The 26,882-nt window shown below is 43.9% G+C and overlaps 1 protein-coding gene across 1 annotated transcript in view; it reads right to left on the bottom strand.

Annotated features, from left to right (window-relative positions):
* LOC118372181 (D-glucuronyl C5-epimerase B-like) overlaps window positions 1–23,452 on the bottom strand; it is a 79,418-nt gene extending 55,966 nt beyond the window's left edge. The window contains exon 1 of the mRNA XM_052500845.1: window positions 23,270–23,452. The gene's annotated coding sequence lies outside the window, so the exon portion shown is untranslated. The remainder of the gene's footprint in view (window positions 1–23,269) is intronic.
* Between the last annotated feature and the right edge of the window lie 3,430 nt (window positions 23,453–26,882).

The raw sequence follows: 26,882 nt of genomic DNA, 5'->3' as shown, positions 1-26,882 counted from the left end.
ACTAGACGGGGTAAGGGGGCCAAACTAGACAGGGGTCGAAACAGACGGGGGGATAAACCAGACGGGGTAAGGGGGCTAAACCAGATGGGGGTAGAGGGGACAAACCAGAAAGGGGGCTAAACTAGACTGGGTAAGGGGGCTAAACTAGACGGGGGACAAACCAGATGGGGTAAGGGGGCCAAACTAGACTGGGTAAGGGGGCTAAACTAGACGGGGGACAAACCAGACGGGGTAAGGGGGCTAAACTAGACTGGGTAAGGGGGCTAAACTAGACGGGGGACAAACCAGATGGGGTAAGGGGGCCAAACTAGACTGGGTAAGGGGGACGGGGACAAACAGACGGGGTAAGGGGGCTAAACTAGACGGGGACAAACCAGACAAAACTAGTCACAACACAGACGGGGTAAGGGGTAAACTAGAGGGGACAAACCAGATGGGGTAAGGGGGCCAAACTAGATTGGGTAAGGGGGCTAAACTAGACGGGGGACAACACAGACGGGGTAAGGGGGCCAAACTAGACTGGGTAAGGGGGCCAAACTAGACGGGGACAACACAGACGGGGTAAGGGGGCTAAACCAGACCGGGGACAACACAGACGGGGTAAGGGGGCCAAACTAGACGGGGACAACACAGACGGGGTAAGGGGGCTAAACCAGACGGGGGGACAACACAGACGGGGTAAGGGGGCTAAACTAGACGGGGTCCGGGGACAACACAGACTGGGTAAGGGGGCCAAACTAGACGGGGGACAACACAGACGGGGTAAGGGGGCTAAACCAGACGGGGGACAACACAGACGGGGTAAGGGGGCTAAACTAGACGGGGTCCGGGAACAACACAGACAGTACTGTCATAAACATAAAGCTCCTGGCTACTATCCAATCAAAGCCATGTTGACAATATCCCACCACTGGTTAGCCACCATTGGCTTAAAAAGCCAAACATAACAATACCTGGCAATTAATTTCCAGCAATATTGCCCATCTGGTGCGCGTGTTTGTCCATCACTCCGTATTTACCCTGTGAGTGGTGCTAATGATAACAGTCTGGTGGGTAGAGTAGAAAGACTTTCCCCAAAAACCTTCTCAATGAAAATGTTAACTGCAGAGTAGGTTTACCTGACAGAACTAGAAATCATTATTTGATTAAATTGGGAGTCCATTGTTTTGCAAACTATGACATGTGCTGCAGCAGTATGCCTAAGAGCAGAAACAAATCGCTAGACTGACATTTCTCATTCTAGATGGACAACTAAAGGGGAAATAGATAAATTAAAAATGTGTTAAGCATTGAAATGTACTCAGAACATATGTCTGGGAGATATTATTTTTTGTCTATCAAAATGTCTGACGGTATTGTATGTTTTTCAATAATAAAAGTTCTAAATATGCTTTTTCAGTAGTTCATCACCTTAGCGTGATAAGACAAAATGGGTCTTTCTCCATTTATACTGTTCAACACAACAAAACATATTTATCAATTTCCACACTTATCAAAGCCACACTGTCATTCAACATGATATGGGCATAAAATATAGGCCGAGTTAATTGGTGAACTGTTGGAATCATGAAAATATAATGATTATTCTAATTCTAGAGTTGGAATATAGTGGGCAGCACCTTGAATACATTGCTGTTTGACAATGAATTAATACACCAGGGAGGAATGATTGACATGGTAGGAACCCAACGTGTTGGTGGGTCAAATGAGGTATACTGCCTGGACCTATCAGAACATCAATTAGCTGTTTCTCTGGGAATGATTGACATGGTAGGAACCCAACGTGTTGGTGGGTCAAATGAGGTATACTGCCTGGACCTATCAGAACATCAATTAGCTGTTTCTCTGGGAATGATTGACATCAATTAGCTGTTTCTCTGGGAATGATTGACATGGTAGGAACCCAACGTGTTGGTGGGTCAAATGAGGTATACTGCCTGGACCTATCAGAACATCAATTAGCTGTTTCTCTGGGAATGATTGACATGGTAGGAACCCAACGTGTTGGTGGGTCAAATGAGGTATACTGCCTGGACCTATCAGAACATCAATTAGCTGTTTCTCTGGGAATGATTGACATGGTAGGAACCCAACGTGTTGGTGGGTCAAATGAGGTATACTGCCTGGACCTATCAGAACATCAATTAGCTGTTTCTCTGGGAATGATTGACATGGTAGGAACCCAACGTGTTGGTGGGTCAAATGAGGTATACTGCCTGGACCTATCAGAACATCAATTAGCTGTTTCTCTGGGAATGATTGACATGGTAGGAACCCAACGTGTTGGTGGGTCAAATGAGGTATACTGCCTGGACCTATCAGAACATCAATTAGCTGTTTCTCTGGGAATGACTGTAGTAGAGTCAAATAAATAAATACAGAAAACAGCATATGGGAAAATACAAGTCACGCCAAATACTGTTTATCAACCCTTATTTGACCGGGTCTATTCACAGAAAACACATATCGTGTACACCAAGGACCTGAAGACAAGTTGCAGTGTAGAGGAGAAGCTATAAAACAAATAAGTAATACTAACTCGCGACATAATAAATGAAGTAGCTCTCATGCTAGAAAAAGGTTTACGGGCCCCTGGCTTAGATTGTTGAAATGTCAAATAGATTTAGAAAACAAATACATTTGCACAATGAGCACTTCTCAAATATATTGTTACAGCTGTTGGTTAGCTAGTGAATTTGCCACATTAGCAGACGTGAAATCAGTAAAAACACCTCAAAACAAGACCTTGCATCAAGCACAAGATAAAACTAGCTGAAACAAGCCACCTACGATTCCCCACATGCCAGAATCACAACACACTGACTTCTGCCACATTGAAGCATATCGTTTGTGACGTTGTCAACTAACCCACCTATAGCCAATTGTGGAACACCACCGTTCAGTTAAGTCCCCCCCAAAAAGACAACGTTTCAGGAGGTGCGATCTCCACACCATGTAAAAAGAGGACGAGAAAAGGCGGCCAGCTGATTGGTTCGGTTCCATTCCCCGTGTGCTCTGCATCAAATCAGATGATAAAACGGTGTCTCTCTCAAGACTGCTTCATCAGTCTGGGGGACACCCCTCACCTCAAAGGCTGTTGAGGGAGGGGGCCGTTGTGGAGGACGTGATGGAAGACCTAAAGGAAGCACTGATGATGGAGGAGCTGGCCTGTCCACGGCCAAACAAAACAGACTTACCGGGTCTCCAAGGCCAAGGTTGCTCTTATCTGTCCAAAGGGGAAAACTTCATTTGCAAGCCCAATCATGTGTGAGTGTGGCTTGAGGCATCCAGAGAGAGAAATCATTTTATCCTGGAAGAGGAGGAAGTCAGACCGCCAGTTTGTATCCAGGCACTGGCTTGTAAAGGCAGCTATTAGAACTATTTAACGAGGCATCATTTCAGACTCTACGGTAGGAGGAGTGGGTGGTGCTCGTGGCGGTGGAGGGAAAATGGCTGCCCAGGGACATTTTATTATACTGGCTCCATGTGTTATCAAATGGATGAAAGATAATTGCGTCGTTATTCATACTTATGAAGCCCTACCGCTGTCCTTCCTATGACACTGGTCATATTTGCATAAGCGCTTTCCATGCTTAAGAGAAACATCAACGAGTCGCTGCAAATAATGCCAACACAACCTTCTGATAATGACTATCCTAACACTCTTGATGTTGAGCAATGGTCTGCATATGTAAAGTATTAGTAGTTTAGTGATGAGCTAATATGTCATTAAAACCTGCACGTCAAATAAAGTTCAACCAATGATATTAAAACACAAGACACTAAGCAATGTTTACAATCAGTGATGGCTTCTCAGGATGTTTAGCATTCCGTTATGGATTTAACATGGGCACGTACAGGCTAATAGACCGTGTGTGGAGGATCACAAGGCTAGATCTGCTGAGGAGAGGATGGTCTTCATGTGGTTTAGGCAAAAACACTCTTCCACGTCGTTTCTGGATGACTGGAGGTTTTTAATATATCGCCCCTGACAACCTGCTGCTTGTAGGGTGCTAAAGGTCGAGGCAGGAGTTCCCGGTGGCAGGAAGTGAGCTAAAGGACTGGGGAGGATCTGTCTATCACCACCATGCACTAGGGATGTGACAAATGGAAAAACACCAGTCTGTAGTGATGCCTCTAGCAGTGTCTTAGACCGCAGTGCCACTCAGGAGACACAAAATGTGATTTTAAACTTAATCCTGACCTGAATCATCGGCATCGTTAACAGTTGGAAAAATGGCAGAGAGAGGCAGACGACGGCAGGCAAAGTCCTGTATGGCAACACCTTGAGAAGTTAAATGAAAAGGAAACAAACTTTGCAAGGTGGAATTGAGGTACAGTAATGCTTAACAATCTGAACGGAAGACACCCCAAAAACTGAAAAAATAAATCCCCCTCCACCACATCCCTAGTGTATGGTAGTAATGCTTAACAATCTGAACGGAAGACACCTCAAAAACTGAAAAAATAAATCCCCCTCCACCACATCCCTAGTGTATGGTAGTAATGCTTAACAATCTGAACGGAAAGACACCCTAAAAACTGAAAAAATAAATCCCCCTCCACCACATCCCTAGTGTATGGTAGTAATGCTTAACAATCTGAACGGAAGACACCCCAAAAACTGAAAAAATAAATCCCCCTCCACCACATCCCTAGTGTATGGTAGTAATGCTTAACAATCTGAACGGAAGACACCTCAAAAACTGAAAAAATAAATCCCCCTCCACCACATCCCTAGTGTATGGTAGAGATAGAGACAGATCCTCCCCAGTCGTACATGGTAGAGATAGAGACAGATCCTCCCCAGTCGTACATGGTAGCGATAGAGACAGATCCTCCCCAGTCGTACATGGTAGAGATAGAGACAGATCCTCCCCAGTCGTACATGGTAGCGGATAGAGACAGATCCTCCCCAGTCGTACATGGTAGAGATAGAGACAGATCCTCCCCAGTCGTACATGGTAGAGATAGAGACAGATCCTCCCCAGTCGTACATGGTAGCGGATAGAGACAGATCCTCCCCAGTCGTACATGGTAGCGGATAGAGACAGATCCTCCCCAGTCGTACATGGTAGAGATAGAGACAGATCCTCCCCAGTCGTACATGGTAGCGGATAGAGACAGATCCTCCCCAGTCGTACATGGTAGAGATAGAGACAGATCCTCCCCAGTCGTACATGGTAGAGATAGAGACAGATCCTCCCCAGTCGTACATGGTAGCGGATAGAGACAGATCCTCCCCAGTCGTACATGGTAGCGATAGAGACAGATCCTCCCCAGTCGTACATGGTAGCGGATAGAGACAGATCCTCCCCAGTCGTACATGGTAGCGGATAGAGACAGATCCTCCCCAGTCGTACATGGTAGCGGATAGAGACAGATCCTCCCCAGTCGTACATGGTAGCGGATAGAGACAGATCCTCCCCAGTCGTACATGGTAGCGATAGAGACAGACTATTCTATGGTAAAAACGTTATGGGTTGGGTATTTTTTACATTTTAAGACTCACGTCCCTACCATGCACAACCTCTCCAGACACCCGCCTCAACCCTGAACAGGCTAACAGCAGCAGCCATTAGATGGCCTACTTTATCCACTTGTTGACATGGTTGTCATTTTACAAGATAACAGGCAACATTGACATGGAGGAGATTTCAAACGACAATGAAAGCTTTTCCTTTTCTGCGCTGGCTTGTCCAGGTATGATTTCAATCCGAGCATGAATAGAGAATGATGGAACATGTGTAGGTCTCGACATACCCTCCAGGCTGGCTGTTGTCTCCATACTCCTCTCAAGGGCACTGGCTGTTGTCTCGACATCCACTCTCACTGGCTGTTGTCTCGACCTACCCTACCACTGGCTGTTGTCTCGACAGTTCCCTCTCAGGCTGTTGTCTCGAAACTCCTCTCACTGGCTGGCCCCCAATGGTGGAACAAAGTCCCTCTCACTGGCTGTTGTCTCACCACCTCTCACTGGCTGACACCTGAAACCCTCTCACTGGCTGTTGTCTCGACCTACCCCCCTTCTCCCCCAATCTCACTGGCTGTTGTCTAGACCTACTCCTCTCACCGGCTGTTGTCTAGACATACTCCTCTCACTGGCTGTTGTCTCGACATACTCCTCTCACTGGCTGTTGTCTCGACATACTCCTCTCACTGGCTGTTGTCTAGACCTTTTCCCCCACACAGCCTTATTCTAAAATAGATTTTTTTAAACATTTCTCAATACACACACACACACACACACAGACACAGACAATAACCCATAATAAAAAGCGTTATGGGTTAGGTATTTTTTCATTTTAACACTGAAATACCATGCACCTAAATATCCAGACCCTTTACTCAGTACTTTGAACAGGCTCAGCAGCAGCCATTACCCTCTACTTTTTCCAACATTGTTGAAATGGTTGTCATTTTACAAGATAACAGGCCCATTGACATGGAGGAATTTAGTATATGCAATGAAAGCTTTTCCTTTGGCTAGCTTGTCCAGGTTTGATAAAAATCTGGCATGAATAGAGAATGATGGAACTATGTAGGTCTAGACCTACGTTTCATTGGCTGGTGTCTAGAAAATCTGATCACTGAAAGTGGAAAAAATATCCATCCTGCTTCATTGGCCCATTGTTAAACCTGGCTGCTAAACCTACCTTAAATAGGGCTGAGGTTGTCTAAACCTACTCCTTCTCATTGGCTGATGTCTAACAATCTTGTCATTTGCCAATTCTTTGTTTCTTGGTCAAATGAACAAGAGACATTGGCTTTTGTCTTCACCTACTCCTCTCATATTTTGTCTGAGACCTACACCTCTCATTGGCTATTTCAAGACCTACCCCTATCATTGGCTGTTGTCTAGACCTGACCTCTCATTGGCTTTTACTAGACCTAAAGTTGCATTACAAAAGTATTTCTAGACCTGTTTTGGCTGTTGTCTAGACCTTTGAATTTTCAAAATGGCTGTTACGTTAGACCTATTTTTTCCATTTATCTGTCTTCATAGACCTATCTAGGCTATCATTGGCTGTTTAATCTAAAAAAGACCTAGTGATTCATTGGCTGACATCTAGACCAACAAAGAAGATGGTCATTGGCTGAATGTCTTATATTTTATTTGGCTGTTTGTCTAGACCTACTATCTCATTGGCTTTGTCTAGACCCTGCTCTTTTGGCTGTGTTACATGCTATCAGATCATTGGCTGTTGTCTAGACTTTTCCCACAAAGCATTTTAAAAATTGATTTAAAAATAAAAAACATTCCTCAATAATACCCTGCACAGAATTACAAAGCAAAATATGGTTAGACATTTTTTCAAATGTATTAAAAACACTGAAATATTACATTTACATAAATATGCAGACCCTTTACTCAGTACTTTGTTAAAGCACATTTGGCAGCGATTACAGCCTCGTTTCTTCTTGGGTATGATGCTACAAGCTTGACACACCTGTATCAGGGGAGTGTCTCCCATTCTACTCTGCAGATCCTCTCAAGCTCTGTCAGGTTGGATGGGGAGCGTCGCTGCACAGCTATTTTCAGGTCTCCCCAGACATGTTCGAGCGGGTTCAAGTTCGGGCTATGGCTGAGGCACTGAAGAACATTGAGACTTGTCTGTGTGCTTGAGGTCGGTGTCCTGTTGGAAGGTGAACCTTTGCCCCGGTCTGAGGTCCTGAGCGCTCCGGAACAGATTTTCATCAAGGATCTCTGTACTTTGCTAAGTTAAGTCAGGATCAAGGGAAAGATTATCTCCCAGTCCTTGCCGCTGAAAAACATCCCTACAGCATGAGGCTGCCACCACCATGCTTCACCGGATGGATGGTGCCAGGTTTCCTCCAGATGTGATGCTTGCAATTCATGCCAAAGAGTTCCATCTTGGTTTCATCAGACCAGAGAATATTGTTTCTCCTGGTATGAGAGTCTTTTAGGTCCCTTTTGGCAAACCCAAAACGGGCTGTCATGTGCCTTTTAGTGAGGAGTGGCTTCCGTCTAGCCACTCTACCATAAAGGCGTGATTGGTGGAGTGCTGCAGAGATGGTCATCCTTCTGGAAGGTCGTCCCATCTCCACAGAGGAACTCTGGAGCTCTGTCAGAGTGACCATCAGGTTCTTGGTCACCTCACTGACCAAGGCCCTTGTCCCTTGATTGCTAAGTTTGTCTGGACACTAGGAATTGTCTTGGTGGTTCCAAACTTCTTCCTGTCCCTCAACACAATCATGTCTCAGAGTTCTATGGACAATTCCTTCGACCTCATGGCTTGGTTTTTGCTCTGACATGCACTGTCAACTGTGGTACCTTATATAGACGGGTGTGTGCCTTTCCAAATCATGTCCAATCAATTGAATTTACCACAGGTGGACTCCAATCAAGTTGTAGATACATCAAGGATTATCAATGTAAACAGGATGCACCAGAGCTCAATTTAGAGTTTCATAGCAAAGGGTCTGAATACTTATATTTGTGTGTTCTATTTCTATTTTTAATACACCCGCAAACCTGGTTTTCACTTTATTATGGGGTATTGTACATATATAATTTCAACAATCTATTTTTCTCACCAATTTCAGAACAGGGCTGGAAACGTAACAAAATGTGGAAAACGTCAAGGGGTCTGAATACTTGCCCACTGCACTGTACTCCTCCCATTGGCTGTTGTCAAAACAGCAACAATACCAAGAACAGGCAAGACAAACATGGTTTTCCACTTTTAATGCCAACAGCCGTTCTACGCTCCAATCCATTCTCCTATCATTGTTTGAACAACTGAAAGACAGAAAATGGAGATCAAAACAGAGTGAAAACAAAGTAAAAGGCCCTCAGCCATTTAGTATGACATGAGGGTCATATGGACCTCTTGACACTGCGGAACACCCCTCTATACATTCAGCTGAATGGGCTCCATGGACTCCTAAACAGACGGTGCCAGTGCCTGAGAGGACAGGGCAGCAGTGTGACTCCATCGGCCAACACCACAGTGTGTGTATGTGTGGGCGTACGTCCATAGCCACTACTCCTCATGCCAGTGTCTGTCATAGCAGACCACAGGACAACAGGGAGAGCGGCAAGCTTTCCATTGGCTCAGCAGCAGCCAACCAGATATTACCAATCCTCAGAGAGAGCACCCCCACCTTAGTCCCTGTGAGCCTGTCTGGACATTCAGGCTATTGCACTGGCATCGACCAGGAAGTCTGGCCCCGAAGGCAGCACAGACACATTTTTCTAAAAGCCCCCTCCATTCACTACTGGCCATAATGAGAGTACAGTGAATAATAGGATGGGAATACAGCTCCATCTCTGTTGGTCTTGGTGCCGGGGTGCTGAAGCCAGCTCTTTGTTGATGTGACTGCTGGGGCTGCCGGGGAAGGGGGGGGGGTGTCTGAGGATTAGAGCACCCCGGGTCGGGGAGCATTAGTGCCGTCTGGTTTAGGACTGAACTGGGCCATGGTCAACGGTGCCCTGAGGGGCCCCAGCGAGGGGGTGAATGGGCCTACCCCCTACAGACAGCAGTGGTAACAGTGACACCACATTTCCAAGAGCCAGTACTCAGTCAGAAAAAAAATGGCATTAGGGAAAACAAGTTCGAAAGAGGAAATAGTCTGTCTTACGAAGTTGTGTAATACTTTGTATTTCACCAAGACCCATGATGATAGTAAAATGAGCAATGTCCACATTTAGGCTACTCCATGGTAATATTTAGGAAGGCAACATACAGCACAGTTATAAAAAGGAACCATTCAGTACAAAATATATAGAAATGATTGGACAGCTGTTTGAATTAATGAGGCACTCAATGATGCATGATCACTATCACACTGAATCAGCTGACTACGCGATGTTGCACCATGTCATGATCAGCCCCAGTTAAAGTCACTGAGCACTGTTCAAAAACGTTAAACAGCATGAATCACCCATTAAATCAACATTGAAATGTGAACTGAATGCCCATTGACTACTCAGAAACCACTCAGAAAACAGAAGTCTGTGGGTGAAAGAGTCTAGTTTTTCAAGCCCGTATTTTCTCTCAGATGAGACAATAGTGGCCTAGCCCTTCCTGACATCTCTTGGCTTCCAGAAGCTCTGCTGTCATTCCGGGGTGACAAAGTGGCCCTAAAGCAAAAGGGCCTCAACAGAAAGACCATTGTACAATGAAGTGGCGAGATGGGGAGTCATCCATGCACACTTGAAATCATGACATGGGAGTCATTTCCACAGTTTGAATGCTTCAGTTAAAAACAGAGCACACTGAACACATCATGAGCACTTTAAAAACACTTCTCCTCGTGTATTTATTAACTACTCTTCTACAAGCTATTGGAAACTGGAGCCATGTGTCATGGGGAGGCATCAAATTAACTATCAATGGGGATTGTCACACCCCCACTGTGACTCGACAAATGAACTGACCGGGGAAATCTTACGGAAACCATCCACAGCAAACAGATCTCGCCTCGCGCTAAATTCCAACCCCTCAGATGTATCCACTCCTCAAGAACAGGGTAAACTAGGCAACGTTAACCCTGTGTTTGTCTGTGTTGCCCTTTTCAAACCAGCAACACAAGCAGCATATTGATTGCGAGGGCACCGTAAAACCTTTGCTGGCGTTCAGGTCTTATCGATCTCTCAAAATGTCTCCAATCCATTAGAGCGTTTTATATTCATGGCTCCTTTTGGTTCGTGCAAAGTACTGAAAACTTGCACGTTTGTTTTACCACAACTGTGTTGAACTTTAATGGCATGGCTGAATGAAGCACAGTTGGATGATCCATCTTATCAGTCTTGCTGACAGCAATGTTAGTTAGCCAGTATCCCAGCCATCCAAATGACCGGAGTGACTTACCAGAGGGCTGCAGGCTCCAGGAAGTGTCCAGCTAGGAGCCAAAGTAGGGCAGGGCCTTCCAGCACTACACTATTATTAGTCTCAATGGGGCGCCTGGCTTAACGCTCCACTCACGGTACAGAGACTAAACCCCCTCAATGAGCAGACTCAAGTGACTGAAGCATTGGGGCAGATGATCAATCTACCTATTAGTGTCTACTTGACAGTGAGCCTATTTTTTAAAAAAGGCAGCCGCAGAACAGGCCAGTGACCCAACATTTTAGAGTACAGAGGTCCTGAGGCAACCAAATGAGACCCAGCTAGTTGGCCAGGCCTGCACAGGCCCACAATAGTCTTACCAGGAGTCGTATTCCTATTTTTTTCAAAATCTCCTTTCAAGATGGCTACAGGTCATGTTGAAATTGTTCCTGTAGTTAGAAATAAGATTAGCATTCCTGAAACATTATTTGGTCTGAGAAACTAAGCTAATTGATTACACCCAAATTGGTCCTTTTAATTTATAGGACTCAATAAATATAGTACCTAACATCCAATTTGGACCATAATTATTGTAAGTCATGAGGAATCCAACAACGTAATCAAAAGCCCCCAACAACCATTATCAGTTCCCCATGTCTAACAAGTAATATGGAGAAACGGCTTGGAGTATTGTTTCGTCATACTATGTAATGTATTCCCTGTTAACCTGGTGGTTTTTCCCTGTTCCGAGAAATTGGCCATTGAAGTCGCTTGCATTACTTAACAAAAGTGTGAAAATACCCGGTTTTGTCCACTAGATGCCACTGTTTCTGCCACACCCTTTTATAAAATGTCACTGGTCTCATGTTCATTGAACGGATCACAACATTTTATTTGTAACTTTGGGTAGAGCCATTTGATTGTGCTCATGATGAAAATAAATAGTATGGTCTGAGATGGTGGGTGTCATAGCTTGCTGAAAGTACATGGAACGGCTCCTACGGACGCTCATTAAGAGGTGCTGCAGTAAAACAAAAAGACAGCGGAAAAGGCCTCATCTGAAAATCGCTGAAGGCCAAATTACTTCTTCCCATTTCACTTCGGCTTCCTTTGTGCTCGAGACCTGATCTCAGCCAAACTCCCTATTAAAAATTCCCCTCGCACCTTCCAGTATAATTAGTCCACTGAAATATCATATGCCTCTTAATCAAAGCACTTGGTGGGCCTTGGCAGACTCCCCAAAGCTTTAGCAAAAGTTAATAAAGGAGAACGTGAGGGAAAGTTCTGCATCTTATCAAGGCACTGCAGGTGAGACTCACGATTATCAAGACATACTGCTAAGTGCCAATTATGCGTGGACGGGGTTGGTTTCATTGGTTGTAAACTGTCGCTCTTGAAAGCAGGGTTGCTGGTGTGTGTGTGTGTGTGTGTGTCTATGGGTTGAAACATGGAACTATTGTAACTACCAAGATAGAAGTCACATGAGCCACTGATTACAGCTACAACTTACGTTTCCATACAACCTTGACAATAAGAAGAGATTTATTGTAAGTCGCTCTGGATAAGAGCGTCTGCTAAATGACTTAAATGTAAATGTAAATTTAGGAATGTTAGTAAAAAATGCTGCATCATTATGAGGCTACACTGCTGCTAGTACCAGGCCCATCATTATGAGGCTACACTGCTGCTAGTACCAGGCCCATCATTATGAGGCTACACTGCTGCTAGTACCAGGCCCATCATTATGAGGCTACACTGCTGCTAGTACCAGGCCCATCATTATGAGGCTACACTGCTGCTAGTACCAGGCCCATCATTATGAGGCTACACTGCTGCTAGTACCAGGCCCATCATTATGAGGCTACACTGCTGCTAGTACCAGGCCCATCATTATGAGGCTACACTGCTGCTAGTACCAGGCCCATCATTATGAGGCTACACTGCTGCTAGTACCAGGCCCATCATTATGAGGCTACACTGCTGCTAGTACCAGGCCCATCATTATGAGGCTACACTGCTGCTAGTACCAGGCCCATCATTATGAGGCTACACTGCTGCTAGTACCAGGCCCATCATTATGAGGCTACACTGCTGCTAGTACCAGGCCCATCATTATGAGGCTACACTGCTGCTAGTACCAGGCCCATCATTATGAGGCCCATCATTATGAGGCACTGCTGCTAGTACCAGGCCCATCATTATGAGGCTACACTGCTGCTAGTACCAGGCCCATCATTATGAGGCTACACTGCTGCTACCCATCATGAGGCTACACTGCTGCTAGTACCAGGCCCATCATTATGAGGCTACACTGCTGCTAGTACCAGGCCCATCATTATGAGGCTACACTGCTGCTAGTACCAGGCCCATCATTATGAGGCTACACTGCTGCTAGTACCAGGCCCATCATTATGAGGCTACACTGCTGCTAGTACCAGGCCCATCATTATGAGGCTACACTGCTGCTAGTACCAGGCCCATCATTATGAGGCTACACTGCTGCTAGTACCAGGCCCATCATTATGAGGCTACACTGCTGCTAGTACCAGGCCCATCATTATGAGGCTACACTGCTGCTAGTACCAGGCCCATCATTATGAGGCTACACTGCAGCTAGTACCAGGCCCATCATTATGAGGCTACACTGCAGCTAGTACCAGGCCCATCATTATGAGGCTACACTGCAGCTAGTACCAGGCCCATCATTATGAGGCTACACTGCTGCTAGTACCAGGCCCATCATTATGAGGCTACACTGCTGCTAGTACCAGGCCCATCATTATGAGGCTACACTGCTGCTAGTACCAGGCCCATCTCTTTAATTATTCCTTAAGTTTTCAAAAGTCTTGCCCTGAAACAGCCTTGACAGGGGGACTTTTACATTTCCAAAAGATTTGTGTTAATTCAATTTCATAAATACATTACTGAGAAAGCTGTTATATTGTTAACATTGGATATTTAATCCACTGAAGCATACTAAATTGTACTATATTTAAATAATGTTTTGGTTGTTTGCTAGATACACTTGTCACTGATGACAATGCCTTGGGGTCGACACCGTGTAGGTAAGCCTTACTGAAAACAAGCCGAACAATTTGTTAAGAGCAAGAGTTAACATGGTCGTGGGTCCTTGAAACGCAATTTAGCCAGAAAACAGGACGGGAGATGTTCAAGCACTGCCACTTCACTGCCACGTCCCAAAAGGACATGACAATTAGAGGATTTCCTAGTGTGCTCCAGTAGGGTATGAGCAGCACAGAGTGGCCATCTGCCTGTATGCCTGGCCCCAGACACCCCACCTCTGATAACCTCCCAGCCAAACACCACAGGGCAGGACAAAGCCAAACAAGTGTCATAAAGCCACTCAGTCTGCCTTAGGACTCTGCTTTGATGGGCGGCAGGCAAAACCCCCAGAGACAATGGCATCTCCTCAGGGCACAGAAATGTTAACATTCCTTGAATACAAATTTCTTCAGCTGGAATATTTCAAAGCTCATAAAAGCAGCTCATTGTTGAGGGTTGCTTTCCAAAGCTACGGAACAGGAAGTAGTACTACCCAGACTCCTTCAAACAATAAAAGGGGAAAAACAGAAGAAATGTGTATATCTGTGGCAGGAAGCTAGACGGTACCATCTCTCTTTAGGCTAATGCAAAGCAACTGATACAAAAGCCTCACACACACACAATAATTAGCTTACTTTTTGACAGTCTGATAATCAGCCCAACTTATCATTCATTAATTTAGCCAAGATGATAACTGCTCCCAATAGAATGGGGTGGTAAGCTGAGAAAACATAAGCTTGTTCAAACCCAGAACTAATTTAGTTCATCATGCAAATGAGAGACGCCAACATTTCCCTGAACACTGCATTCCCCCACACCATTTAGCCTACAGAACCTAGGTTCCTCACGCATGTAGCCTAGTGATCTGGCTAATGTTGCTTTTCACATCTGTTCACACACTGGGGGCATTAACCACCTACGTGGTCTATTCGAGTTCTCAAGTAGTCTGAATAACATGACTGAAATAACAGCAACATTAAAAAAAAGAATTAGACTAGAGGTCAGGCCTTTAACATTGGGAGAAAATGTAAAGTATGCTGAGTGCAAACTTGAAAATAGTAAAAATTCAGTGCAACTTCCAGCCCGTTGACTGAACACTGAGGGTGCACCCACTAAGTTCGTTTTAACAGAGGCCAAGGTGACTGAAAATGTTGTTTGATGCAAGAAACCACTTTACAAAATAAAATGCATTATTATTCCCATACCATTATTACAGAGAATCAAACAGTTACCCTCTGCCTGTTGGCTTAGCTTATTTCAAGCCCGTCTCAAAACACAGCACTGCCCCGAAGACAAAACAAAAAAGCTCTTTACCTGACTCTCTTTCCAAAGAGATCTAGAAATGCATGTGTTTTGTGCTCTTGGAGGAAGCAATCACTCCCCATTGCTGACTACAAATTATTTGTAACTTGGCTAACTCACTAACTAGCAAAAGATATGAACAAAATGTGTACACGTGGATACATTTAGCTCTCGCTTTGATCAAAACAAAATAATTTACTCATGACTGATCATGCTGTAAACACAGTCCAGCTCAAAGTAAATGGCACACATCCATATATGGCAACAGTCTATTTGCATATAGGCCTACTGCAGCACAGGTATGTGTAGAGTACAGGTTGAGTAGTGCATGTCAATGCAATAGAATCCTACTCCGATGCGTTCTGCCTACAGTAAAAGTATTTTGGGTAGTGTTGCATTGAAAGTGGCTAACATTGCGTTGAGTCAATCACAATTGCCATAGTAAAGGGAAACGTTGATAGCGTTAACAGGGAAAACTCTAGAACAATGGTCACCAACCTTTTCTGAGTCAAGATCAGAGTCCAAATGCAAGCTGAGATCTACCGCTTAGATTTATTAACATGACTTAGACATAAGCCTATGCAACATTAATAACCAATTAAAAACAGCACTGTAGCAATAAGGTTTGTGCAGTAAACTATAGGCCCATTATCAATGCATACTGTCTTTGCTGCCAATGCATTGTTGTTGGACTTTATTATATTCAAGCAATAAGGCACAAGGTGGTGTGGCACAGTCGAAGTCCAAAGTTTACGTACATTTAGGTTGGAGTCATTAAAACTCGTTTTTCAACCACTCCACAAATTTCTTGTTAACAAACTGTAGTTTTGGCAAGTCGGGTAGGACATCTACTTTGTGCATGACAAGTCATTTTTCAAACAATTGTTTACAGACAGATTATTTCACTTATAATTCACTGTATGACAATTCCAGTGGGTCAGAGGTTTACATCAAATTGACTGTGCCTTTAAACAGCTTGGAAAATTCCAGGAAATTATGTCATGGCTTTAGAAGCTTCTGATAGGCTACTTGACATCATTTGATTCAATTGGAGGTGTACCTGTGGAAGTATTTCAAGGCCTACCTTCAAATTCAGTGCCTCTTTGCTTGACATCATGGGAAAATCTAAAGAAATCAGCTGAGACTTCAGAAAAATAATTGTAGAACTACACGAGTCTGGTTCATCCTTGGGAGCAATTTCCAAACGACTGAAGGTACCAACAATAGTACGCAAGTATAAACACCATGGGACCACGCAGCCATCATACCGCTCAGAAAGGAGACACGTTCTGTCTCCTAGAGATGAACGTACTTTGCTGCGAAAAGTGCAAATCAATCCCAGAACAACAGCAAAGGACCTTGTGAAGATGCTGGAGGAAACAGGTACAAAATATTCTATATCAACAGTAAAACGAGTCCTATATCCACATAACCTGAAAGGCCGCTCAGCAAGGAAGAAGCCACTGCTCCAAAACCTCCACAAAAAAAACAGACTACGGTTTGCAACTGCACATGGGGACAAAGGTTGTACTTTTTGGAGAAATTTCCTCTCGTCTGCTGAAACAAAAATAGAACTGTTTGGCCATAGTGAGCATCGTTATGTTTGGAGGAAAAAGGGGGATGCTTGCAAGCTGAAGAACACCATCCCAACCATGAAGCACAGGGGTGGCAGCATCATGTTGTGGGGGTGCTTTGTTGCAGGAGGGACTGGTGCACTTCACAAAATAGATGGCATCACGAGGAAGGATGATGAGGTGGATATATTAAAGCAACATCTCAAGACATCAGTCAGGAAGTGAAAGCTTGGTCGCAAATGGGTCTTCCAAATGGACAATGACCCAAAGCAGACTTCCAAAGATGTGGCAAAATGGCGTAAGGACCACAAAGTCATGGTATTGGAGTGGCCATCACAAAGCCCTGACCTCAATCCTATAGAAAATGTGTGGGCAGAACTGAAAAAGCGTGTGCGAACAAGGAGGCCTACAAACCTGACTCAGTTACACCAGCTCTGTCAGGAGAAATGGGCCAAAATACATCCAACTTATTGTGGGAAGCTTGTGGAAGGCTACCCAAAAACGTTTGACCCAAGTTAAACAATGCTACCAAATGTTAATTGAGTGCATGTAAACTTCTGACCCACTGGGAATGTGATGAAATAAATCAAATTTAAATAAATCACTCTACTATTATTCTGACATTTCTCATTCTTAAAATAAAGTGGTGATCCTAACTGACCTAAAAACAGGGAGTTTTTACTAGGGTTAAAATGTCGGGAATTGTGAAAAACTGAATTTAAATGTATTTGGCCAAGGTGTATGTAAACTTCTGACTTCAAATGTATATGGCCAATATACCACGGCTAAGGGCTGTTCTTATGCACGACGCAACGCGGAGTGCCTGCAGACAGCCCTTAGCCGTGGTATATTGGCCATATAACACAAACCTCTGAGGTGCCGTATTGCTAGTATAAACTGGTTACCAATGGAATTAGAGCATAAAAATAAAAAGTTGTCATACCCATGGTATATGGTCGGATATACCACGCCTGTCAGCCAATCAGCATTCAGGGTTCACACCCCGAATTCAGGGTTCGATCACACAAGTAATAGATATGTTTTTGTATTACTTGTGATGGTCATTCACAGCGGAGGGCGAGAGCAGCAGACTGAGCGTCCGCCTCTCAACACCCCTCCACTTCCCCTTTCCTACACTGACCAAAAGGAAACACTGTCTTCCAGCTGATGGTCATTCACAGCAGACTGAGGGTCCGCCTCTCAACACCCCTCCACTGACCAAAAGGAAACACTGTCCTCCAGCTGATGGCTAAACTCGAGTCGCACTGCATTATTTCTACTTCATGCACAAATTCACATTGTTACTCCTATGAACAGAGAAAATACCATTTTCCTTGATATTAAAAGACCCAAATAACGCAAGCCTATCGATACACTTTCCTACTCATTCATTACTGCTGCACTGCTTGTTGTAGCGCTGAGTGGAAATACAAAGAACTCGCATTTCATGGCTTATAAAAGTGTTGAATACAAAGTGTTGACAGTGCTGAGTAAGAACTGAAACATGAACTCAGGCATAAAACTAGCATCTCTTTGCTGTACTCATTGAGTCTCTCTCATGGTTTTAAACATTTTGAAATCTCACAGTACCAACGTTGCTTCAGCTTTCTATAATGCCTGCAACGTTACTGCAGACACGATCATCTGGGCCAACCGATTGGACAGCGGTCGGTCCGGGCCAACCGATTGGACAGCGGTCGGTCCGAGCCAACCGATTGGACAGCGGTCGGTCCGAGCCAACCGATTGGACAGCGGTCGGTCCGAGCCAACCGATTGGACAGCGGTCGGTCCGAGCCAACCGATTGGACAGCGGTCGGTCCGAGCCAACCGATTGGACAGCGGTCGGTCCGAGCCAACCGATTGGACAGCGGTAGGTCCGAGCCAACCGATTGGACAGCGGTAGGTCCGAGCCAACCGATTGGACAGCGGTAGGTCCGAGCCAACCGATTGGACAGCGGTAGGTCCGAGCCAACCGATTGGACAGCGGTAGGTCCGAGCCAACCGATTGGACAGCGGTAGGTCCGAGCCAACCGATTGGACAGCGGTAGGTCCGAGCCAACCGATTGGACAGCGGTAGGTCCGAGCCAACCGATTGGACAGCGGTAGGTCCGAGCCAACCGATTGGACAGCGGTAGGTCCGAGCCAACCGATTGGACAGCGGTAGGTCCGAGCCAACCGATTGGACAGCGGTAGGTCCGAGCCAACCGATTGGACAGCGGTAGGTCCGAGCCAACCGATTGGACAGCGGTAGGTCCGAGCCAACCGATTGGACAGCGGTCGGTCTGAGCCAACTGATTGGACAGCGGTAGGCCTTTAGTGCACTTGGTTTGCTCTCTGGGCCTGCCGGGAAGGGAGAGTTTGTACCTACAGACACATGAAATGGTTCAAAATGGCAACCTTTCCCCTACCCGGGTGCACCTAATATAATAAATAATATATGCCATTTAGCAGACGCTTTTATCCACGTATGGGTGGTCCCGGGGATCGAACCCACTACCCTGGCGTTACAAGCGCCATGCTCTACCAACTGAGCTACAGAAGGACCACCAACACCTACCACCAACAGCAGGAGACAAATAAATAAAAAAAATAGGAACAAGGATTTATCGTTGGGGTTTTTACAGAAATGTTTGAAGGTCGACTTGGAATGCCTTGGAGATTGACCAATCGATCGACTGGTTGGTGACCACTGCTCTAGAAATTTGAGTGAAGTTTAATCTCAAGCTATTCTCTGCAGGCTGATATTTCTGCACTGCAGTCCCAGGGAGCTGCGCGTCTCGGGGCTACTGTGTGTGCTTGCACAGCTTAGAGAGAACATTGGCTGCAGCAGAAATCTCAAATTAAACTCTAAACCCAATGAGCCCATTATGCATCACATTTCTAGAAAAGATGTAGTCCCCAGGTCTTTTCAAAAGTGCTTATGAATGAAAAGGCATTTCCACTGATGAGTCTCTTTTGGAAGTCTGAATAGCAACTGATCCACCGTTCCTTTGAGCATCAGCTAGCTCTTCACTTCAATCACAGAAAGAATCATTTAAGAACGTATGAAAAAAATGTGCTGATGAAGGACACTCATTGAAGAAAGGGCTTTGAAATGGGTTTGGGAGGACACGTAAACTACAAATGACAGTCGCTGACTCTGACAAAAGTGCACACTGCCAAGGCCAAACCATGGAGGCTTTTTTGGCATATACAGTGCCTAAAGAACGTATTCACACATATATATAACACAAGTGTTCAACAACCGAAGTTAGAATCACCTTTGGCAGCGATTACAGCTGTGAGTCTTTCTGGGTAAGTCTAAGAGCATTCCAAACCTGGATTGAACAATATTGCCATACTATTATTTATTTTTAATGATTTAAGCTCTATCAAGTTGATTGTTGATTATTTTTAAGTCTGCCATACATTTTCATGCAGTTGTTAAGTCAAACTGTAACTAGGCCACTCAGGAACAATGTCATCTTGGAAAGCAACTCCAGTGTATATTTGGTCTTGCGTTTTAAGTTATTGTCCTTCTGAAAGGTGAATTTGTCTCCAAGTGTCTATTGGAAAGCAGACTGAACAAGGTTTTACTCTAGGATTTTGCCTTTGCTTAGCTCTATTCTGTTTCTATTTATCCTAAAAACACATCCTAGTTCTTGACGATTAATATCATACCCATAACATGATGCAGCCACTACCATGCTTGAAAATATGAAGTGGTACTCAGTGATGTGATGGATTTGCTACAAACATAATGCCTTGTATTGAGGAATGCATGTTTTGGAATATTTATATTCTATACAGTCTTCCTTCTTTTCACTCTGTCATTTAGGTTAGTATTGTGGAGTAACTACAATGTTGATCCATCCTCAGTTCTCCTGTCAGCCATTAAACTCTGTAACCCCTTTAAAAAGTCACAATTGGCCTCATTGTGCTATCCCTGAGTGGTTTCCTTCCTCTCCAGCAACTGAGTTTGGACGGGCATCTGGATCTTCGTAGTGTATTGATACACCCTCCAAAGCGGAATTATTAACTTCACCATGCTCAAAGGGATATTCAATGTCTGCTTGCTTTTTTATGTATACCCATCTACCAATAGGTGCCCTTCTTTGTGAGGCATTGGAAAACCTCCCTGGTCTTTGTGGTGGAATCTGTGTTTGAAATTCACTGCCGACCTGAGGGACCTTACAGATAATTGTATGTGTGGGGTACAGAGATAAGGCAGTCATTATAAAATTAATGTTAAACACTATTATTACACACAGAGTGAGTCCATGCAAAAGCATGTGATTTGTTAATCAAATTTTTACTCCTGAAGTTATTTAAGCTTGCCATAAGAAACAGGTTGAATACTTGACTAAAGATAAAGACATTTCAGCTTTTTATTTTGTGTGTGTGCACACATATAAATGGGGGGGGAAAATAGTGACACAATCTCAATTTAATACATTTCAAATTCAGTCTAACAACAACAAAAAGTGTGGAAAAAGTCCAATTGTGTTAACTTTCTGAAGGCATTAGGCTTGCTAGAGCGCACAGAGCAAAGACTGCTTCTCAGACCAGAGAGATGCAGACACAACAGCCAAGTGGGCTGAGCCAGTGCTCACAAAAGCCCCAAAAAGTAACTGTATCCAAGACTGCAGAAACAGTTTGCCAGAACAAAGGGAAGCTGGATGAACCTCCGTTAATTGGTGAAGAGGCTGGATAGAATATAATTGACAGTTGTGTGACAGTTTTTTATTTCTGAAAAGTTGTGTATTTTTTAAAGATCAGGGGAGCCAAACATACAGCCCTCGGGGCAAAATAAGTTTGACACCCCTGTTTTAGGTTGTTTTCACACTTGGTCCCTTTCAGACAACTTTGGAGAACTCAATGCAGTTTGCAAAAAGAAAATTGTACAGTGTGAACTTTCCAAAGGAACTCAGACCCCTCAAAAGAGCCCTCGACACAAAGTGAAACCATCTTGAGAGATGGTCTGAACTCGGTTCCCTTCACTTTTGGGGGGGGGGTAATATGAACAAAAATCTCCCAAGGTTTACATGTCGTTATCCCAGCGCCACCGCTTTCCCTGACATAACCCCTCACATTAGTGCCATTTAAGAGAGATGGCACATTTTTCCCACAAACCTGCACGTTTTGGATATTGATTAGCGATTGTCAAGAATGCACAGAAATGCCCCAAAAAATTGTGGAGTTTAGTTCAGATAATTTATTTGCAATATGTGATCTATAGGCTAAGAGAGCTTCATAGACTGTTTATTCGATTGTGGGGTTTGAATAGTGTGAGGAGATAATATACTGTATTTGGTGATAATATACTGTATTTGGTGATAATCACATACTAGGGTACAACATTTATTCTAGCTCTCAAAAGGGGCAGTACCCAACATTAGGTTTACAATTTACCATGACAGCATTATTTAATCTGCAGTTATTCTTCTGCCATTTATTCTGTTACGATTAACATGTAAATATTATGGTATCTTCGGATTAAAATGATTGTCTCATCTCTTAACTAAATGCAATCTATTAGCTTCCAACAACGTAAGTAGGTATATCTAGCTGTCCAATAACACATTCTGATTGAATGGCTTCCTTTCCATTTGTAAAAACTCAAGAGTGCATTGAATGAAAATGTTAAACATATCTTGGGTCCATTCTAAACATAGCAATGTGACTCAGACCACAAAATAGGTGAAGTGAACTGGCAAAATAGTTGAGTCCTCATTCAAATGCAAGGGCAGTGTGAACACAAAGAGAACTGAGTTATTTGGATTTTTTTTTTATCCCCAGTGTTCGCTTTAAAGATGACTGAAAACACCCATAGATGAATCGGACTAGTTTTATACTATGGTAGCATAGCCAAACTCTAAAACTGGACAGAGGATGGAATCTACTTTCATTGTGGTTGGGTTGTACAGACAGGTTAACTCAAGTTTTAATGTTGTACCATCTGGTAGTTAGAAATAGTTAGCTAGTTTACTCGCCTAAACTCAGAAGTTCAGAGTTGAACGCATGAGAGACTGGCCACGTAGCAGGAGCTTGCTAGAATGTCAAGAAGGCATGAACACTGCTAAGGTACCCAAATGTGGCGTTCCTTCTTTTCTTTATCCCTTTACACTGACCAACATACCTAGTTAGTGTTTTTGTGCAACTTGCAAAACATATAGCTAGTTAGCTAGCTAACGTTACCCGCTGTGGCTGTACGAGTGTGTCTACAAGAAGCTAACGTAGCTGCCAGCTGATGTCTTAAAACATTGCTGGCTGGTCCACTACTGTAACGTTAGCTAGCTGGCAGGCTAACGTGTACATGTAACTTCCATGCATCATATCAAATACAATGATAGCGAGCTACTTAGCTAGCAAACAAGCTAGTACGGCAAAAAGAGCCATTTCCGTGGCTATACTGTCTGAACAAGGCACAACATATGATGGTTGTCCTCACTAGCAGCTGGCTGTGTATGTGGAGAATGGAAAATTGTTGCAAACAGACGTTAGCATTACATGGGCAATAATAAACATGAGAATGCTGAAAGACGTGTGACTTACCTGCGACAAAAGCTCAATAAATGTCCTGTTCAGTTATAGTGCTGAATATCCAGGGATTCTGAAATCAATTACTTAGATAGCTGGCTTCTCTCTGAATGTTTCTTTTCACAAGAGGCTGGCTGTATGTATGCCTTACCTTCGCGCAACATTTAATGTGGACACACAATCGCGCATCTGCTTCCCACTGCTAGCACTCTGACACCGCGAGACAGTACGAGAGGGTGGAGATCTGACGAACCAATGAGAGGCCCCGGTGAGAAAGGCAATGGCCAATGAAATCGAAGATTGTCGGTTGTTTTTTTTGTTCATTGGCAGATTCAGATATCTGACGTTAGGGGTCGCGGTTGTGCACATACACAGTCATTTTAAATGATCTGTCTGTTATTAACTAAATGGGATAAAAGTATGCTTCATTCAATAGCAAAAACAGTTGTAAAAACATAAATTGTGATCATATATGGCTCTAAAAAATATCTGGTAAGGAGGTTTTGATTCATTATGACTACAGCAATTGGCTACAAGGTTTATTGTGGAATGTGGACGGATGCTACAACTCTGTATGAAAATGAGCAGAGGTGGGATGGCTACCTGCTATCCTGAGACCAAGATCTAGTCTGTTGTATTCATATAACTAACATTGAATTTCTGCAGAATTAGACTAAACTTATGTTGAACCCTCTCAAGTGGCATTGTAATATGAGTTCTCATGTTGTGATATGAGTTCTCATGTTGTGATATGAGTTTTCATGTTGCTCTTTTTTGTCCTGTTTTAATTTGAGAAGAAAAAAAGTCTCAAGTCATCCCTGTTCAACATAGGCTGTGACCTGGCTGAAAACGTACATCACATTTGATTTCATGTCAGCAGTACCAGAATCCCATTTTTTTTAAAGGAGCACGAGACCAATGTTTCAGTGTGTCCTCCTACTCTGCTTGTGTACAACCAGGCTGGGAGCTGTACTCATTAACCTGAGAAACAGCGAGGTAATTGTGGTATTTTCAGACATATTTACTCCAGATGAAACATTCACATTGTAAAAGGCATTAAGCAAATCAATAACAAATGTATTTTTGATTACTGCAGATTAGGGGACTTTGTGTTTGTGTGTGTCTCTGTGTGTGTAGACTGCAGGCTACAATTAAGCTAATGAAGCAGGTTCTCATAAGGGCATGTCTTCTTGCATTATAAAACAACAATATTTCTGGATCTGTGGTGGTGCTCAGTCATGGCAAATGCAGGTTACAAATGCTCTGTTAGCGTATCATTACGTGCTCTGCCTAATAGATCGATCAATAGAATTGTAATCATGTGTGGAAAATGTTTATAAACAGTAAACATCATAGACAGGGTTAGGCTGTATCATACACCCACCACCCTTAAAAACACACAGCCATTTGTAATTCCAATATGATTCATTTTATTCACAAAACAACAACCCTTTGAGGCCGTTGTCAAGCTCTTTCTCATGTTCATCAGCTCATACAGTGTCCTTTCATCAGGCTCCCCTACTCACCTCCATGCATTATTCACTATGTGTCCCCCCCCCCAGTGAAAGGGTTCCTGACCTGCGATGAAGAGCTTCACTCCATACTCAGCCTTGCATGCTGGGTAATGAGCTTTGGCCATGTGTATGGCTGGTCATGCTTTTTGGATGTGTCACTGGGGTCAGTGTCCTGGACCACTCTGCTAAGTGAGGAAAGGAAACAGGCTGCAGGCTACAGGGTGCTGTGGGTATTATAGGAATAACATGCCAATAGGATGCACCATTTACAAGAGTGGCTTTTTAATGGTCAGCCGAATAATCAAAGATAGTAGCGTTGTGTATTTGTTGTTTGGATCAATGTTATTTTCAGTGTGTGTGTGTGTGTGTGTGTGTGTGTGTGTGTGTGTGTGTGTGTGTGTGTGTGTGTGTGTGTGCTCTCCCACAGGAGTGCCTGTCCATCTCCAACATAAAGGAGGAGACAGTCTCTCAGAAGTAGACAGTCTTTCAGAAGTAAGCAGTCTCTCAGAAGTAAACAGTCTCTCAGAAGTAAACTGTCTCTCAGAAGTAAACAGTCTCTCAGAAGTAAACAGTCTCTCAGAAGTAAACAGTCTCTCAGAAGTAAGCAGTCTCTCAGAAGTAAACAGTCTCTCGGGATGTGTGTGTGTAAATTCCTATGTGTACATGTGCTAAATTTTGGAGGTGTGTTTAAATGTTCCCTGCTTGTTGACAAAGAAGCTCAAATTGTGATGATTGAAATCTGGACCCAAGATGCCAGGGGTGCATTCAGTTCGGTTCAACATTTGCTAATTGCTTGACGGTTTGTACTGAATGACACATTTCCCCAAAACAATGTGCAATATGGTTGTGACCATTTTAAAACACAAAACCCGTGCAGCACATACACAGTCATTCTCTGGGTCACCATATCCACAACATTCTTCAACTGGTCATTCAGCGCACCGTTCTTCAACTGGTCATTCAGCACGTCGTTCTTCAACTGGTCATTCAGCACGTCGTTCTTCAACTGGGTGTTCAGCACACCATTCTTCAACTGGGTGTTCAGCACACCACTCTTCAACTGGGTGTTCAGCACACCGTTCTTCAACTGGGTGTTCAGCACACCGCTCTTCAACTGGGTGTTCAGCGCACCGTTCTTCAACTGGGTGTTCGGTACAGTTTCCTTTTAATTCAACGTTGCACACCATTCTTCAACTGGGCATTCGGCACACCATTCTTCAACTGGGTGTTCAGCACACCATTCTTCAACTGGGCGTTCGGCACACCATTCTTCAACTGGGTGTTCAGCACACCATTCTTCAACTGGGCGTTCGGCACACCGCTCTTCAACTGGGTGTTCAGCACACCATTCTTCAACTGGGTGTTCAGCACACCGCTCTTCAACTGGGTGTTCAGCACATCGCTCTTCAACTGGGTGTTCAGCGCATCGTTCTTCAGCTGGGTGTTCAGCACACCATTCTTCAACTGGGCGTTCGGCACACCGTTCTTCAACTGGGCGTTCGGTACAGTTTCCTTTTAATTCAACGTTGCACACCGTTCTGTTAAACTGAACGCACCCAGCTGCATAATAATGAGTATGTAACGTTGCACTAATACAGGGGGGGAAAACAACACAAGAGGAGGACAGAAGGAATTAAGTAGGTCTATCTTGTTTTGGGAGAGGATGTGAGTGGAAAGTTGTTAAAACCACAGAGGACATTTCGGCACCTAATCACATTTCCTGGCAGCCACGTTCTCGATTCCCTCATCCAGGAACATGCAGAATGTTATTGAAATTAATAAGCTTAGTGTTTTTATCCCTGTCCCTATGCACAGAGGCTGATGTCTGGCACTACCCAGGTAGCTACTTCGAATGAAAAATATGCTCAAACGCATGCTGGATATTATTCCATAGTACTGTCAAAAAGCAGCATTCACAACACTGATAGGAGCTTTATATACACATCCAGCTTTACAGTACTTATAACTGCACTGCCAAAATTAGGAATTAGCGTCTTATTTAAAAATAAAAATAAAAAGTTTGGATGAAGATACTAGATGTGGACTGAAGAAGTTACATGCATATGCTCATACTACAGGTTCAGGCATAAATATGTTATTATTAGGTTGATGAA

This window comes from Oncorhynchus keta, unplaced genomic scaffold (assembly GCF_023373465.1).
Source record: "Oncorhynchus keta strain PuntledgeMale-10-30-2019 unplaced genomic scaffold, Oket_V2 Un_contig_1202_pilon_pilon, whole genome shotgun sequence".
NCBI lineage: Eukaryota > Metazoa > Chordata > Actinopteri > Salmoniformes > Salmonidae > Oncorhynchus > Oncorhynchus keta.
This window is presented reverse-complemented; position numbering and strand designations above follow the sequence as displayed.